Consider the following 16,057-nt stretch of genomic DNA (forward strand, 5'->3'; position numbering starts at 1 on the left):
AAATGTTGGCAGGCTTCAAACCGTGTTTGGGCAAAACGGACAGCACTTTTGCCTGCCAGCCCCAATGGATCTCTCCTTCGCTCCCTCCTGAGCTCTTTCTTCCCCTTTCTCTCTTAACTGCTTCTCATTTCTGACAGGCAATGCAAAGATAAGGCATTTTTACAGCAAATTTGAGGGGTGGGGGGAGAGAGCTGTGTATCTTGATTTGTTTTGCTGCTTCGTTTTTATTTCTGTCCTTTCTCCTTCCCCCTCTCAAACTGCCCCTCCTTTTTTTTTTTTACTCCGGTGCTTTGTCTTATAGAAATTGATTATCTTGTCTTGCTGCTTACTAGCGAGAAACCTGGGGGATTCTTTATTCTGCGCTAACGTTTTCCATTCCTGCATTCCTCCCGCTGTAAAATGATTTATACGAGCGGTGGAAACGCAGGCCATTTTCTGCGGGACCGGCTTGCAAGCTCTGTCGTGTTAAAGGGGCTTGGGGGATAATAAATCACACTAACCTCCAGTCTGGAATGTAATCTGGGCTCGGCTTCTGTCAGATCAGATCAGGCTGGGCCCAAACGCCGAGGCGAGACAGCTGCACCATGTTGCCCAAGACACCTTGCCTGCAGATACCAGCATGACCCAGCAAGAGGAGGGTCATTAGGGCACCATGCAAAGGGCATTCATCCAATTATTTATCATTTATTTATTCCATAAAATTCATACACCACTTGTTTAGTGTGGGTTTTTTTAAAAGGAATCCCCTCAAAGCGGTTTGCAAAAAAAAGATAAAGCAATAAAATTATGAACAAGAAAAATTAACAACAATAATTTAAAAGTTTCAAAAATTTAAAATAACAACAAACTAAAACTTCACAGAACCATAGAGTTGGAAGGGACCACAAGGGTCATCTAGTCCAACCCCTCCAATGCAGGAATTGTTTGCCCAAGGTAGGCTCGAACCCATGTCCCTCAGATTAAGAGTCTCATGCTCTACCAGCTGAGCCATCTCAGCTGAAGCTTGCATCAGCTTTCTAAACATCTGGGCTTGCCTGAACGAAAACGTTTTATCACAGGTGCCAAAAAGAGTACCGTGAAGGCTCCTGCTCGATATCAATAGGCAGGGAGTTCCAGAGTTCGTGTGTTGCCACACTAAAAGATTGATTTCTTGCAGATGCAGAACTGGTATCCTGTGGCACCTGTAACAATGCCAGTTCCACTGATCAAAGTGGTTGAGGGGGCAAATATGGGGTGAGGTGACCTCATAGACAAACTGGTCCCAAGCTCTTAAGGACTTTATAGACTCATAGTAAGACCTTGAACTCGGCCCAGTAGCAAATGGGCAACCAGGTGTTCTACACTGACAAGGCCTCACTCCTGTCAGCAACTGTGCAACCAAAATTAAGCTTCTAGTTCAAGTACAATGTGTTACCTTCTGGGCAATGGATGACTTGGGGTGGCCCTGCAAAACCATTGCAGATTCTAAGGGATGGAGCCATCAAAACCTTTTGTGGCAAATGAGTCATGCAGCACCTTCTAGATCTGGGATGGAGTACCTCCAGATTACTTATTTATTTCACCCTAAGGTTCCAAGGAGGGACGCGGCTGGCGCTGTGGGTTAAACCACAGAGGCTAAGACTTGCCGATCAGAAAGTCGGCAGTTCAAATCCCCACGATGGGGTGAGCTCCCCTTGCTTGGTCCCTGCTCCTGCCAACCTAGCAGTTCGAAAGCACATCAAAGTGCAAGTAGATAAATAGGTATCGCTCCGACGGGAAGGTAAACAGCGTTTCCATGCGCTGCTCTGGTTCGCCAGAAGCGGCTTAGTCATGCTGGCCACACATCCCGGAAGCTGTACGCCGGCTCCCTCGGCCAATAAAACGAGATGCGCGCCGCAACCCCAGAGTTGGCCACGACTGGACCTAATGGTCAGGGGTCCCTTTACCTTTAAGGTTCCAAGGTAGGTTCCAACTTCCAAAGCAGAGCAACAGTTTAAAACCACTTACAGCCACAAACATAACATTCCCGAATGGCACACTCTTCGGATAACTCAGCTGGTAGAGTGTTAGGGCTGGAGTCAGGCCTAGGTCATCAGCAAAGCGATAACTCACTCGAGGCCAATGAAGTTCACTCACTGTGAATTTAAGGAGACAACCACAACTCAAGGCTAGTCGTCTCAAATGGGTCTTGCCCCAATGAATCAGCTGTGAGGATTGAAGGTCCCGCCCTGTGCTCTGCCTGTTTTATTTCTCTGCAAGTTCTAGGAGACCAGCGGGGAGGGGAGCTGGTCACAGCAGGAGGGGGAGACTCCCTGTCTCCACTCTGCCTCTTGGCCACCCTCCCCTCCAGCCTCTGCTTCAGCCTCAGAGTCTGAACTGCTCTCTGCCACAGCCTCTTCCTGTTCCCTAAACCCTGTCACCTCTTCTACCGGCACCTCCTCCTCCCACTCTGCTCCCTCTTCTCCTTTTAGCTACTCACTACTGTGCCGTCCCACGACCAATCCCTTGATTCAGAGCCTTCTTCCCTTGGGAGTTCCCCAGGGGGTTCCTGGGCTGGTGTCTCCCACCTCTCCTCTGCATCCAGCCAGTCCATGACAATCTCAGGGTTGTGGGTTCAAGCCCACCAACATAAGGAGCTGGATCAGTCCAAGGGCCAATCTAGTCCAGCAACCTGTGGCCATCTAGATGCCCCAAGGAGAACCCTGCAAGCAGGACCTGAGTGCCATAGCACCCTGCCCACTTACGATCCCAGCAACTGGCCTTCAGAGACATATTGCCTCTGACAGTGGTGGCAAAGCACAGCCATTGCAGCCAGCAGCCGTTGATAGTTTCATCCTCCATGAAATGCCAATTGGTGAAGGGGTGAACTTTGGCAGACTCAATGAACAGTTCACATACATCACTGGACCTTTAGACCAACCACATCCGGAGAACGTGAGAATGGCCTGCAGGGAGGATCAGGCCATAGCCTGTCTAGTCCAGCATCCTGTTTTCACAGTGGTCAACTGAATGCCTGTGGGAAAACCTGCAAGCCAGGACCCCAGCACAACAGCATCTCTTCCCTCCTGCGGTTTCCAGCAACTGGTATTCAGAAGCATTGCTGCCTCTGACCGTGGAGGCAGAGCATAGCGATTGCAAGTAGTGACCCTCAGAAGCCTTCTTCCCTAAAAAAAATTGTCCAACCCTCTTCAAAACCATCCAAGTTGGATGCCTCCTGCAGCAGCGGGTTCCACATTTTAACCATGCAAAATAACTGCATTAAGAGGTTGTTGTTTAGTTGTCTTAGTCATCTTCGACTCTCTGTGACCCCATGAACCAGAGCATGCCTTGGAAACTCTCACTTTCTTCTCAAAGCTTCTCCTTTTTTGTGTCCATGGAGCTTTCTTGGCAAAATACTGGAGTGGTTTGCCAGTTTCCTTCTCCAGGTGGATCACATTTAGTCTAAACTCTCGGCTATGACCTGTCCGTCTTGGGTGGCCCTGCTCATAGCTTCTCTGAGTTATTCAAGCCCCTTCGCCACGACAAGGCAGTGATCCATAAAGGGGTATTAAGAGGTACCTAGCCAATATTTTGGATATTTTATCTTAATCTCAATGTGTATATTTTTATATGTTCCCTGCACAATAGAAAAGTTTTGCAATCTTCACAATGGGGGGGGGGACCTATACACTATGTATCATCTGTCTGTCTGTCTATCTATCTATCTATCTATCTATCTGTCTGTCTATCTATCCTGTCTAGTAATGGGCACCTTCATCTCCAGGAAAGCCCCCATCAAGCTTTGCTTGCTGTCCTCTGCCCCAGTCCATGTCTGCCCATATCTCATCATGTTCCCCTTGCCTGCCCCTATGTCCTTTTATATATAAAAAAGATGTCTCCCAAACTTAGAGCACTGAGCAGCAAAATGAGAAATTCTTGCTCAGAAGCCCAGAATTGCCTCTCCCCTGTGTTTGCTCTCCAGCAGATCCCGTTGCATATCATGTCTTAATTACCACCTTCCTTCCATGATCCCTGGAATACTTAATGTGCCCTGTGCAGGGGTTGGTGTTACCTCAAAAGTGGCTAACAAATGTATCTGCATGCCCCACTTAATCGGGCTAAGGATACTATCATTATTCAGGCGAGAACCTCGGACATGAATATTCATGCGCTGCTTGCTAGTCCAACCGGTAAATGGAGCCTCCATCCTCTGAGCCTCTCCCTTGACTGGCCAAGATGAATCGCAAGGCCTCTTGGGGCCACTGGGTACATTTCCTCCAAATGAGAAAACCAGCAAGCTAATGTCTTGTGTTTTCCCTCGGATACATTCCCTACAGCACACTCTGTCACACAGAACCTCAACTCCTTTTCCCACCGCACCCTCCAGAATGCCTGCAAATTTGATGTCAGGAGTCACAGAATCATAGAGTTGGAAGAGTCATTTAGTCCAACCCCCTGCAATGGAGGAATCACAACAAAAGAATCTCTGACAGATATGCCGCCCCTCCAGATTCTGTTTAAAAGCCTCCAAGGAAGGAGAGTCCAACACCTTCCGAGGAAGTCCATTCCATTGTCAAAGAGCTCTTCCTGCCAGAAAGCTATGTCACGGCTAAAAATTGGCCGCTGTTTCTTTAATGCTAAAAGAACTAAGTCAGCATGAGTCAGCGGCCTACAATGACTCATGCAACCTTTCACCAAATTGTACCTGTATATATAGAGTGGTCAGTTGTTAGTGTTGGGTGTGGGTTGGTTGGTTGGTAGAAAGCTGGTTGCGTTTGGTGTGTGTAAAAGCTGTCAGTTGTGGTTGGAGAAGAAGACCTTTTAAGAATAAAAGCAGCATTCCGCAAAGTACTCTTTCTTAAGGACTCTTTGTGCCAACTAGGGTCTGAGGACGAGGCAAAGGAGTGAAAAGGAGGTCAGAACCTTTTTCTTTTTCAAACACTGACAAGCTATTCCTAATGTTGAGCTGGGATCTCCTTTCTTGCAACTTGAAGCCATTGGTTCGGGTCCTACCCTCCAGAGCAGGAGAAAACCAGCTTGCTCCATCTTCCTCGTGACAACCCTTCAGATCATATCACCTCTCAGTCTTCTCTTCTCCAGGCTAAACATGCTCAGTTCCTGCAACTGTTCCTCATATGGTTTGGATTCCAGTCCCTTGATCACCCCTGCATGTGTTCCAGCTTGTCAATGTCCCCTCAAACTATGGTGCCCAGAGCTGGATCAGGCCAATGGCCCATCTAGTTCCACATCCTGTTCTCACAGCAGCTGACTAGACACCTCTATGGGAAGCCTGAAAGTTAGACTTGAGCATTCAGGAATTCAGGATAAAGGGGGTGGGCAGCAGCCTTTCCTCCTTATAAGAATAATAAAAAGAAGAATACTGGTAATAATTTATTATTTGTACCCCGCCCATCTGGCTGCGTCTCCCCAGCCACTCTGGGCGGCTTCCAACAAAGATTAAAAATTCCCCTGTTGAAATTCTACACTGATGGACAGCAGCTGTCCAGGATTTCAGACCTTGTCTCCCCCAGTCCTACCTGGAGATGCCACTAGGGATTGAACCTGGCTCCTTCTGCATTACAAGCAGGTGCTCTTCCACTGAGCCACAACAATCCACTACACTCAGTCAAGCTGTTGGTCCTTCAAGCTCAGCATTGTCTCCTCTGACCAGCAGTTCCTCTGCAGGATTTCAGATGGGGTCTCTCCCAGTCCTGGAGACGCCACTGGGATTGAACCTGGGCCCTTCTGCATGCCAAGCAGGTGCTCTACCATTGAACTCTTCCCCTGATGTGGTAGTACTATGGAGGAAAGGGCCTCTCGCGCTTGGGCTATTGTGCAGAATACCTTCTGTGTTTCCAACATCCCCACTTAGCTTACAAAGTTTAAAGAAAAGCAGTGTGATATTTTAGTGGGCAAAATAATAATAAAATAAAATGGGGGTGGGGATGAGAAGCTGTCAATTCTCCCCCCGCCCCCACTCCCACCACCTCCTCTGCCTTCTCTCTCATCTCTTTCAATGCAGCCTCACTTTCAGTTCAATGAAACTGGAGAGCCTGGCAATAACACAAAGGCTTCTCACAATGCTCCATTTCTCTTTCTTCTCTGGCATTTGTGCTGAAATATCTGCTATAGTAACTGTCCTCTCTCTCATGCATGCCTATCTCTCTCCTTAGAATTCAATCTCATTAAAGAGGCGTTCTTTGAAGGAAGTGCATCTGCATTACACAGAGACTCCTTTGCCAGGCTCGCTTCTTTTCTATGACATTTCCAATTACACTCTCTGGGCAGGATTCAGCAGGGACCCAGAGCCCAGAATCCGGGTCTTTGCTGAGCAACTGCTAAGGAGCAGAGGGGAGGGTGCAGTTTCAAGCAGAGATGCTGCCAAGGGGAAGGAGTGGTCGCCATGGGCATAGCCAGGGGGAGCAGGGGAGGTTCTGCGCCCCCAGGAGAAGCCTGCCTCCCATAATGTCCCCTTCTGGGGGGTATAGTTAGCTATGATTTCCCAAAATAAGCTCAACAACTTTTGCTGTTCCTTGGCCCTTTACCTCCCACCTGGCCCTGAGCTTTTAGTTAAAAAAAAAAAAAAAACTATACATATTCCCCTGTTTGTTTTAGTGTTAAAAATCATAACCTGCTTTTCAACCCAGCTTCTCAAGGCAAATCTACTTATATTATTATTTGAGAGTCGGTGTGGTATAGTGGATAGGGATGTTGGTGGCGCTGTGGTCTAAACCACAGAGCCTAGGGCTTGCCGATCAGAAGGTTGGCAGTTCAAATCCCCGTGACGAGGTGAGCTCCCGTTGTTCAGTCCCAGCTCCTGCCCACCTAGCAGTTCGAAAGCACATCAAAGTGCAAGTAGATAAATAAGTACCGCTCCAGTGGGAAAGTAAACGGCATTTCCGTGTGCTGCTCTGGTTCGCCGGAAGCTGTCTGTGAACAAACGCCGGCTCCCTCCTCCTATAGCGTGAGGTGAGCGCTGCAACCCCAGAGTCGTCCACAACTGGACCTAATGGTCAGGGGTACCTTTACCTTTACCTTTATGGTATAGTGGTTATAGTGGTTAATGAAAAGGCATTTCCATGCCAGCTCACAAGTTAGTAGGTAAGACTGAATCTTGTTTAAGTACTTTTTTCTGTTAATACCTTGGTGCTTTTTTATTTTAGTTTGGAGGGATTTTTAAGTGCGATCAAATCTACTCTTTTGTCAATTGTGTACTAGCAGGAGAATAACTCAGAACAAATGGTCAATATATGCAGGCCTATGGAAGCTGTCCTAATAATTCCAGAGCAGTGCTGTGAAAATGGAATTGATGTGGAGTTCAGCTTTCAGGGAAACTCATATTTCATTTTGTATTTAAAAAGAATCAAGTTTCCAGTCCTTAAGGTTGCAGAGATCTGCATGGAAAAGTGCAGGCAGAGATGATGGAATTACATTTCCATTAGTTGGGGAGGGGGCTTTGCTGTTCTTGACCTCCTGTGCGTAGCAAAACCTGCCTAAATTATGCAGAATAACAAAGACATTGGACTACGCAGGTTTATTTATCATGCATTTCTCAGGGGTATTTATATGACGCCTCCGAATAACTACATCCTCTAAGCATCTTATATTAAAATACATCCATGTGAAAGCAAAAAAAGAGGTTCATAATTGCCATTTGTGTTTTTGTGTGTGTGTGTTTTGAATAGACTCAGTCCTCGGTAGGGGATTGTGTGCCCCTCGGACAGAATCATAACTCCTACAGAGAGCTTTTTGGAGATATGAAGAATAAAACACTTTTCATTGCAAATTGGGGCAGATTAGTAAAATAATGAGGACAGCAATAACAATGGGCCCTGCTGAGCCTGACAAACATCTCTAAATAAACCCGCTTAGCAAAAGTTCCTTTTCCTAAATCTGCAAAGGTCATAAAATTGGCCTCTTCTTCTCTCTCAGCTTCGAGGGGGGTGGGAGACGAGGCTACCGAAAAGCTCGGGGCGAGATTGGTTTTCACTGATCTCGAACGAAAACAAATGAGGGAAGAAATAATATGCAAATCGACTCCATGTCTCAATGGGACATAGAGCTGTCAATATTTGCCTCTCAGCTCAATAAATCCAGAGGATCCTTGGAAGACGTGTCAATAAATATCTGCTTCTTGTTACAGATGAGCGATATGGGGAACTGGAGAACTTAAAGGAATACAGTGAGCAGCAGGATACTGATCGCTCTGCCTATTGAGAGCATCAGAAGAGGCAGCAGGATCAGGCCAGTGGCCCATCTCCTGTTCTCACAGTGGCCATCCAGATGCCCCAAAAAGAAGCTCACAAGCACAAGAGCACTTCTGGTAGCCATCACTCCCTCCTGTGGAAGTGAGTTCCACAGTTTAACAATGTATGGCATGAAAGAGTTTTGTCTGTCCTGAATCTTCCAGCTTCATTCAACTTCATTGGGTGCCCATTGGATTCTAGGGTTATGAGAGAGGGAGAAAACCTTTTTCCTCTACCTTCTATCCTTCTATCGTAGAATCATAAAACTGTAGGGTTGGAAGGGGTCATGAGGATCATTCCAGGGGTCAGCAAACTTTTTCAGCAGGAGGCCTATCCACTGTCCTTCAGAACTTGTGGGGGGCTGGGCTATATTTGGGGGGGACGGAATGAACGAATTCCTATGCCCCACAAATAACCCAGAGATGCATTTTAAATAAAAGGACACATTCTCCACCCCCATCGTTCTGCCTGGACACTGAGGTCCAGCTCTGAGGGCCTTCTGGAGGTTCCCTCACTGTGAGAAGCCAAGTTACACGGAACCAGGCAGAGGGCCTTCTCAGTAGTGGCACCTGCCCTGTGGAACGCCTTCCCACCAGATGTCAAAGAGAAAAATAACTACCAGACTTTTAGAACTCATCTGAAGGCAGCCTTGTTTAGGGAAACTTTTAATGTTTGATGCATTACTGTATTTTAATATTTTGTTGGAAACCGCCCAGAGTGGCTGGGGAAGCCCAGCCAAATGGGAGGGGTATAAAAAATATTGTAGTAGTAGTGGTGCTAGTAGTAGTAGTAGTAGTAGTAGTAGTAGTAGTACAACCCCCAGCCAATGTAGGAATCACAGCTGAAAGATCCCTGACAGAGGGACATCCAACCTCTGTTTAAAAACCTCTGACAAAGGGGAATCCACCACCTTCCAAGGCAGTCTGTTTCACCATCGAACAGCTCTTACCACCGGAAAGTCCGTCATAACGTTTAGTCAGAATCTCCTTTCTTGCCATTTGAATCCATTGGTTCGGGCCCTACCCTCTGGAGCAGCAGAAATCAAGGAAGGTGATGTGAGATCATGACCTTGGACAGGGGTCTAGGTGCGCGTTTCAGGACCACGGCCAGTGATTTAATGAGGCGGGGAGAACCACGTACGCCACCTTGAACTAAAAACAAGTCGGGATATAAATGCAATCAGTAACTAATAATTAACAATGTCAAAACTTGGAGAGGAAGTTTGTGGGGAAATTAGCAGTGTTTGCAGGTGGGGGGTTGGGGTGGGGTGTCTCAGAGCGGACAACAATTAATGAGGAGGGGAAGGGGAGAGATCGGAAGGAATGGCGTCCAGTCCTGTGTGTTCTTTGGCAGTGCAAAGGAGCCCACAGAGAAGCAACGGTAGAGGAGATTTACGCCCTGCACTCCAGGGTATAAATAACCCCTCGTCTGACACTGCCTAATTGGGGCATGAGAGGCAGTATCTCTGCAGCTTCGAGACACGGACCCACACCTCCCGACCGGTGCCTTATCGAGGTGGCAATATATTCCAGAGATGGATATCAGGCATGTGGTGGGAAGCAATGGAAAGCCTGTCTTTGGTGGCAGGTGGCCTTAGGATGAAAATGCATGAGCAGCGTTTTATCGCGCCAGCGATGCCGTCCGGGCAATCATTTCCACAGCGCCCTCCTAGCTGTGGTAATGCTTCATTCATATGGAAATCCACTTGAAAGCCTCCTGAATTTAAATACCCGGCGGCAAGGTTGTGTGTGAACCACAGTTCTCCAGCAGCACAGAAAACTCACAGCTGGGGATTCAGCTTCATGAGAATCTTCCCCCTTAAAAAAAAAAAAATAGAGCAAGTTTCTAGTCCTTAATGTTGTGAAGCTATGTTTGAAAGTATGCAAACGACGATTGGAGAGGGGAGAGGGTCCTCGGAAGCCGCTGGAGTTTTTGTATAAAATGCAAAATGCATGGGAGGAGTGCTTTCAGAAGCTTGCATAGCGCCTTATCTCTCCCCATGGCCAGAACTGAACTCTCTCTTCTTTTTAAAGCACAGAATTTAGATTACCTTAGCACAGAATTTAAGTCTCCTTTAGTGCACACGTTCACCAATACTCAACTTCTCCACTTTTTCAAAGTACTGGGTAGCAGATGCTGAGGCCTTCTTCAGCCTGAGACAATTGAGCACGCCCTATCTGCAGCTGTTACAAATTGCATGCCAAAGGGGCCACAACAACGAAGGCCCTGCTACGGTGGACCCAGCGAGCTCTTGGTACCACCAGGAGGTCCCCTTGTAGAGATCATAGTGGCTGGGCAGGAGGGCAAGTAGCCCTCAAATGGTGGGTTATGTAAACTAAAACACAATCACAAAATGTAGAATAGCAAACTATAAAACCACAACCAGTGCTTTTTTTTCTGCCAGCTGGAGCATGCTGGAGTGTAGGTCTGGCACCACTCAGAAGGGAACCATTGTAAGCCAATGCTCCCCCCCCCCAACCCGATTTTTGTCTTTAGATCTAGCTCCTAGCTACAATTGGTCAAGCTACAGGGCAGGGCCAATTTGTATTTCTTTTCTTTCACCCCATCTCCTGTGTAGCGGCAGGGGGCTTTAAGCCTTCCAGCCACGTCTCTACCATGGCCTGCACATGTGTTTGTGCCAGGACCCTTCCGAGCTGTCCTAGCCATCTGCCTGAATCCAAGAGAATAAGGGAGGCAGTGGTGCAGTTATTTGACCTGCACCAGAACTAAGGTTGACTTCCAAACCAGCTAGGGAGACAGCTTGCCATAGTTTTTAGCACCTCTGCGGGCAGTGAACGTTGTCAAACCGGCATCTGTTCAGGGCTGCCCCGAGTCGCCCAGCAATTTACTGTAACAACTTCATGGTGAGTTATGGCACCTATTTTGGGGGGAGGGGAGCACTGACCACAACACATAAGAACTAAGAAGAGCCTGCTGGATCTGCTCAATGGTCCACCTAATTATTATTATTATTATTATTATTATTATTATTATTATTATTAATTTTATTTATACCCCGCCCTCCCCGGCTAGAGCCGGGCTCAGGGTGGCTAACACCAATAAAATCACAGTAAAAACATAATGGGGGGGGAGAGAGGGGGGAACCAATTTAAAATACAGGTGAAAATGCAATTTAAAATGCAGCCTCGTTTTAAAGCAGCCGATAAATCAAGACCATAAGGGGAGGGAAACATAAGGGTCAGACTGAGTCCAAACCAAAGGCCAGGTGGAACAGCTCTCTGTCTTGCAGGCCCTGCGGAAAGATGTCAAGTCCCGCAGGGCCCTAGTCTCTTGTCACAGAGCATTCCACCAAGTCGGGGCCAGTACTGAAAAGGCCCTGGCCCTAGTTGAGACCAATCTAACCACCTTGCAACCTGGGACCTCCAAAATGTTGTCATTTATGGACCTAAGGTCCTCTGCGGGGCATACCGAGAGAGGCGGTCCCATAGGTACATGGGTCCTAGTCCAGCATCGCCTTCTTACAGTCACCAACCAGTTGCCTGTGGGAAACCCTCAAGAAGTTTCCTTCATTCCCCTTTCCCATGCTGTGAAACAGAAGAACATGAGAGGGAATTGTTGGACCTAGCTGATCTACGAGGCCCGGGATTTCTCTGTGCTTTAAGCAAGACAAGGAGCAGACAGATCCCCCATTATCCCTTTCCTGTGAAATATGCCAAGCCACTTAGTATTCATGCTTGTACCCAATTATTTATAACAGGGATTCTTTATTCGAAGTTTCAGGCTGGGAAAGGGGGGTGGGGAGTTCTAACCAGGTGGTTTTAACAATGATTTAAGGCTTGGGAGAGTTTGATTATTAATGGAGGGAGGAGGAGGAGGGTCCAAGGAAGGGAATTTGGAGTGGCGAAATAATGTGACTGAGGAAGAGTCATGATGGTAGCACAGCTTTCTGCCACCTGATGCCCTCCTGACGCTTTGGACTGCAACTCCCATCAGCCCCAGCCAGCCCCAAAACTGAAAGCAGAACTATGTATAACTGGCCTATTGCCACTATCAGCAGTAATCATCATGAACAAGTGGCCAAGTCTCGGCCTCCCTAAACCTTCCATAGCATAGCTCCTTCCCCCTCTCCTCTCTTTAAAAGCACTTTTGAATGCAGCTGGCAAATGTCATAGGGGATTAGGGCAAAGTAGACAGATGTGGGGGCTATCAGCTCCCTATAGCACCAAGAAAAATCCTGGTGGATCAGACTAGTGGCCCATCTAGTCCTTCATCCTGTTCTCATGGTGGGCCAATAGATGACCTAAAGAGAAACCCACAGGCAGGATTCAGGCTCCACAGCAACTGGTATTCGGAAGCCACTGTGGAGACAGACCAGAGCCAGATGATGCAATGGCAGCCTCTTGACCCAGCTGCCTCCCCCTGCCCTAGTGGTGTTGGGTCACCCTCTTGACCTGGCAGTCTCCCCCTGCCCTGTGGCCCCAGAGATGTAGAGGGGTGGCCCTTCCCCCCTGCACAATCGCACCGGACAGAGGAGAAGGGTGGTCTCTTGACTAGACAGCCTCCCCTTCCCCTTAGACTAGACGAGCAGCATAAGGGTGATCTCAACTTGCATTATAACCACCGTGTGGTTGAGGGGTAGAGGTGAAGCTGAAGCTGAGAATGAAGATAGACCTCTTGACTCAGCCACTGCTCCCCCATTCCAGTGGTCGTAGGCAGTGGGGGGCAGCAGTTAAGAGGTCATCCCACCACCACCACCACCTGTGCATCCTCCTCCTCTTCTTCTTCCTCCTCCTCCTTTCTGCTGAGCACTCTGCTTTTTTTCAGGCTTTCCAATTCAGCCGTCCGCAAGCTGTAATCCCAACCCATAAAACTGAGACATGGTTGCGCATATTGAGGTCAGCCATTGGGTCTCTGAACCGTGGCTCTCGCTCCTGAAGTTTTGACCAGGCGGAGCTGTAAAGCTCTCCTAACTAATGGGATTGAGTTGTTTATGGCCCCATCAACCTTTTTTTCTGAAAGGATCAGGTTGAGTTTTATCATTATCATTTCCTGTAACTGGGGGTGATGTCGAGCGCTCAAGGCTCACCTCTACCCCCCCTCCCACCTGCACCCAGTCATCCTCTCTCTTTCGTAGTGTGTCTTCCCTTTGAAAAAAAACAAAGCCCCCCAAATGAAGGAGGCAGAGATATGAGAGATGCAGCAAAAGGGGGTGATGTGATGAGATGGAGAAAAAAGCAGCTAGAATTTTTCCCTTATCTCAACCTGTTCATCCCTCCCGTGTAATTGTTTTGCTGATGTTTTCCTTGTAGCAAATAATACGCCACGCTTCAAAAGCTACATCCAGGTAAAAAGTATAGAGGAGAACTTCAGACGAGTCTTGCTGATGGATCAGTCCAGCATCCTGCCCCATAGTGGCCAGCCACATGTTCCAATGGGAGCAGAACTTGAGCACAACAGCAATTAGATGAGAACTAAACAGAAACCAAGCTGCATTTTGGGCCAAGGGAAGTTTCTGAGTCATTTGAGGGCAGCTCCATGTGGAGTCTATCCCTAGGTTACCTGAAAGCCTTGCCCGATCTCAGCACTCTGCTTCTCTCTCCCTCTCTATCTGCTTTTAAAGAGCCAAGGCCACATAAATTCAAAGGCATGATATAATTGAAGATGAATCCATCAGGCAGCACACAACCTTTCACATTAGACATATTGAGACTGAAGCTGGAGGAAAATTGCTTTTTTCCTTTTTGACTTTCTATTTGCTTAAGCCCCCAATATTTACTGGTTGCGAGCGGAATCTGTTTTTCATTTCCAGCGTGGAGGTGAGGGAGAATCCCAGTGCCACTCATCTCAGCACCAAAATTAAATCTGTCGAGCACTGTCAGGGGCCCGGTGTATTAATGATACACTTGTAATCCGTTTCATTCTGGAAGGTGAGGAGCAGAGCTGCGTCTGCTGACGGGGGACTCAGGCACTTGACCATTGTTCGCACATTATAATAGGAGGCGAAGAACACTTCCCCAATCCCTGGAAATTGCAGCTTCTTCTCCATCATTTACTCCCTTCGTGGCAACGCCCCAGGGCCACGGACTGCTGCCGGAGCTTCAATTAGCCAGTGGATGGAGAATCTGAGGTCAACAGATCAGCTGCTTCCTCCTCCTATTAATAAGTTGGGAAATGTGCAACACAGAGAGAAAAGAGAGTTTCTGTCTCCATCGGATGCACTGCCAGCTGCAGAGAAGGGATTGCAGGATTATCGGGCTGGGTGGGACCCCAGAGGACATCTATAGCAACCCCCAGCTCACTGCGGATTCTGCCATGTAGGGTGCATTGACAGAACAGGTGGCAAGGTAGCTATTCAGCCTCTCCTTAGATACCACCAGGGAAGAAGAGGCCGTTGCCTGCTGAGGTGGACTGCTCCACTGTCAGAAAAGCTCTAACTGCTAGGAAGCTTCTCCTGCCATCAAACGGAAATCTCCTTCCCCACAATGTCCACCCAGGGTTCTAGCCCTGTGTGTGCACAGCAGCAGAGAAAAAGCCTGCCCTATCTTCGGCATGACGAGCACCATATCTACAATTTTTCTTGTAGGGGGCAGAAGTCTACACTACCACCATGCTTTCCCAGATTGTGAACACTGATCAATGAATCAGGGGGATATGGTTGTTAGTGTACTTTCCCCAGACTAAACACAATTCCCTTCATTGGAGAAGACCAAGGCAGAAATATGAGTTGAGAAGTTCTACCTTCTCTCCATCTCCCCTCTTCCTTGGTCTTCTTGCTTCTGTGGACAAAATAACCCCCTTTTCTGGTTTTTTATCATTGTTGTTGTTGTTGCTGCTGCTGCCCATCTGACTGTGTGGCTTCCAACACATTAAAACACAGTAAGGCATCAAGCATTAAAACTTCCCTAAGCAGGACTGCCTTCAGATGTCTTCTAAAAGTCAGAGAGTTGTTTATGTCCTTGACATCTGATGGCGGGCGCCACCACCGAGAAGGCCCTCTGCCTGGTTCCCTGTAACGTCACTTCTCACAGGGAGGGAACCGCCAGAAGGCCCTTGGAGCTGGACCTCAGTGTCACTCTCAGGGTCTGGTCTGAAGGAATATAATCCACCACTTGCTGAATTTTATATGTTTGTTTATTGCATTTATATCCCAACTTTTTAAGTCAGCCTGTTAAATCAACCTCCCAGAAAGCCTGATTCTCTGTTTCCTATTTTGCTAACTTTTAAATCTTTTTCCTGGGAGAGCAGCACCTGGGCCAACGAACAGCATCCAGTCCAGAGAAGGAAACCTCTGTGCTCTGCAGCCTGCCTTGAAAGCCACACCGCTGACAAGCCACCCTTGATCCTAACTGCTTTCAACAATGCTATTACTTTGCCAAAAAAACCCAACACCTTCCCTGCAACTCCCCATTAGGCTCAGCAGTGACACCACAAACCTTCCAGCACTTGGATGGTGTCCATTGAGCGATGCTGCCTGTTCAGGGATGCCGCCTCCAATTATAGGAAGGAGGCGGGGAAAACCATTTGGCACCCCATTCTTGCAACGCAGTTTTGTCTATTCCGCTTACCCGGGGCCTCAGTTCCTGGGCATTAACAGCGAATAAAAAAGTTTAGCTCATTGATTTATCGCCTCTCGCGGAAAGTGAGTTTATCACCTGCCTTCCAGGTTTCCGAGTCACTCTGTTCTTCGATTATAATTTTTATTTATTTGGTGATGGATGGGTTCTCAGATTGTAAGGGGGGGTGTTCCCTATCAGGAGACAATATTTCTCTATGTCCTGAACATCTGACACCCATTTTTCAATGTCCATTTCTTCTTTTCTCTGGAACAAACCCATCTTAGCATTCCACCGGTGGTTTCGGCCACGTCTGTTTGCACGAGGAAATGGCAAGTG

The 16,057-nt window shown here is 47.7% G+C and overlaps 1 long non-coding RNA gene across 2 annotated transcripts; it reads left to right on the plus strand.

The window, feature by feature from the left end:
• The first annotated feature begins 1,987 nt into the window (after window positions 1–1,987).
• LOC308464866 lies at window positions 1,988–15,821 on the plus strand. Of its 2 annotated transcripts, none has more exons than XR_013980169.1 (3): window positions 1,988–2,146; window positions 8,102–8,310; window positions 15,406–15,821. It is a non-coding gene; the product is annotated as an uncharacterized lncRNA (long non-coding RNA). The 2 variants fall into 2 exon arrangements; XR_013980170.1 differs by having other exon boundaries at window positions 8,102–8,306; window positions 15,411–15,821.
• Window positions 15,822–16,057: the final 236 nt, after the last annotated feature.

The sequence above is a fragment of the Podarcis pityusensis genome (genome assembly GCF_964106645.2).
Source record: "Podarcis pityusensis genome assembly, chromosome: 16".
Classification (NCBI taxonomy): domain Eukaryota; kingdom Metazoa; phylum Chordata; class Lepidosauria; order Squamata; family Lacertidae; genus Podarcis; species Podarcis pityusensis.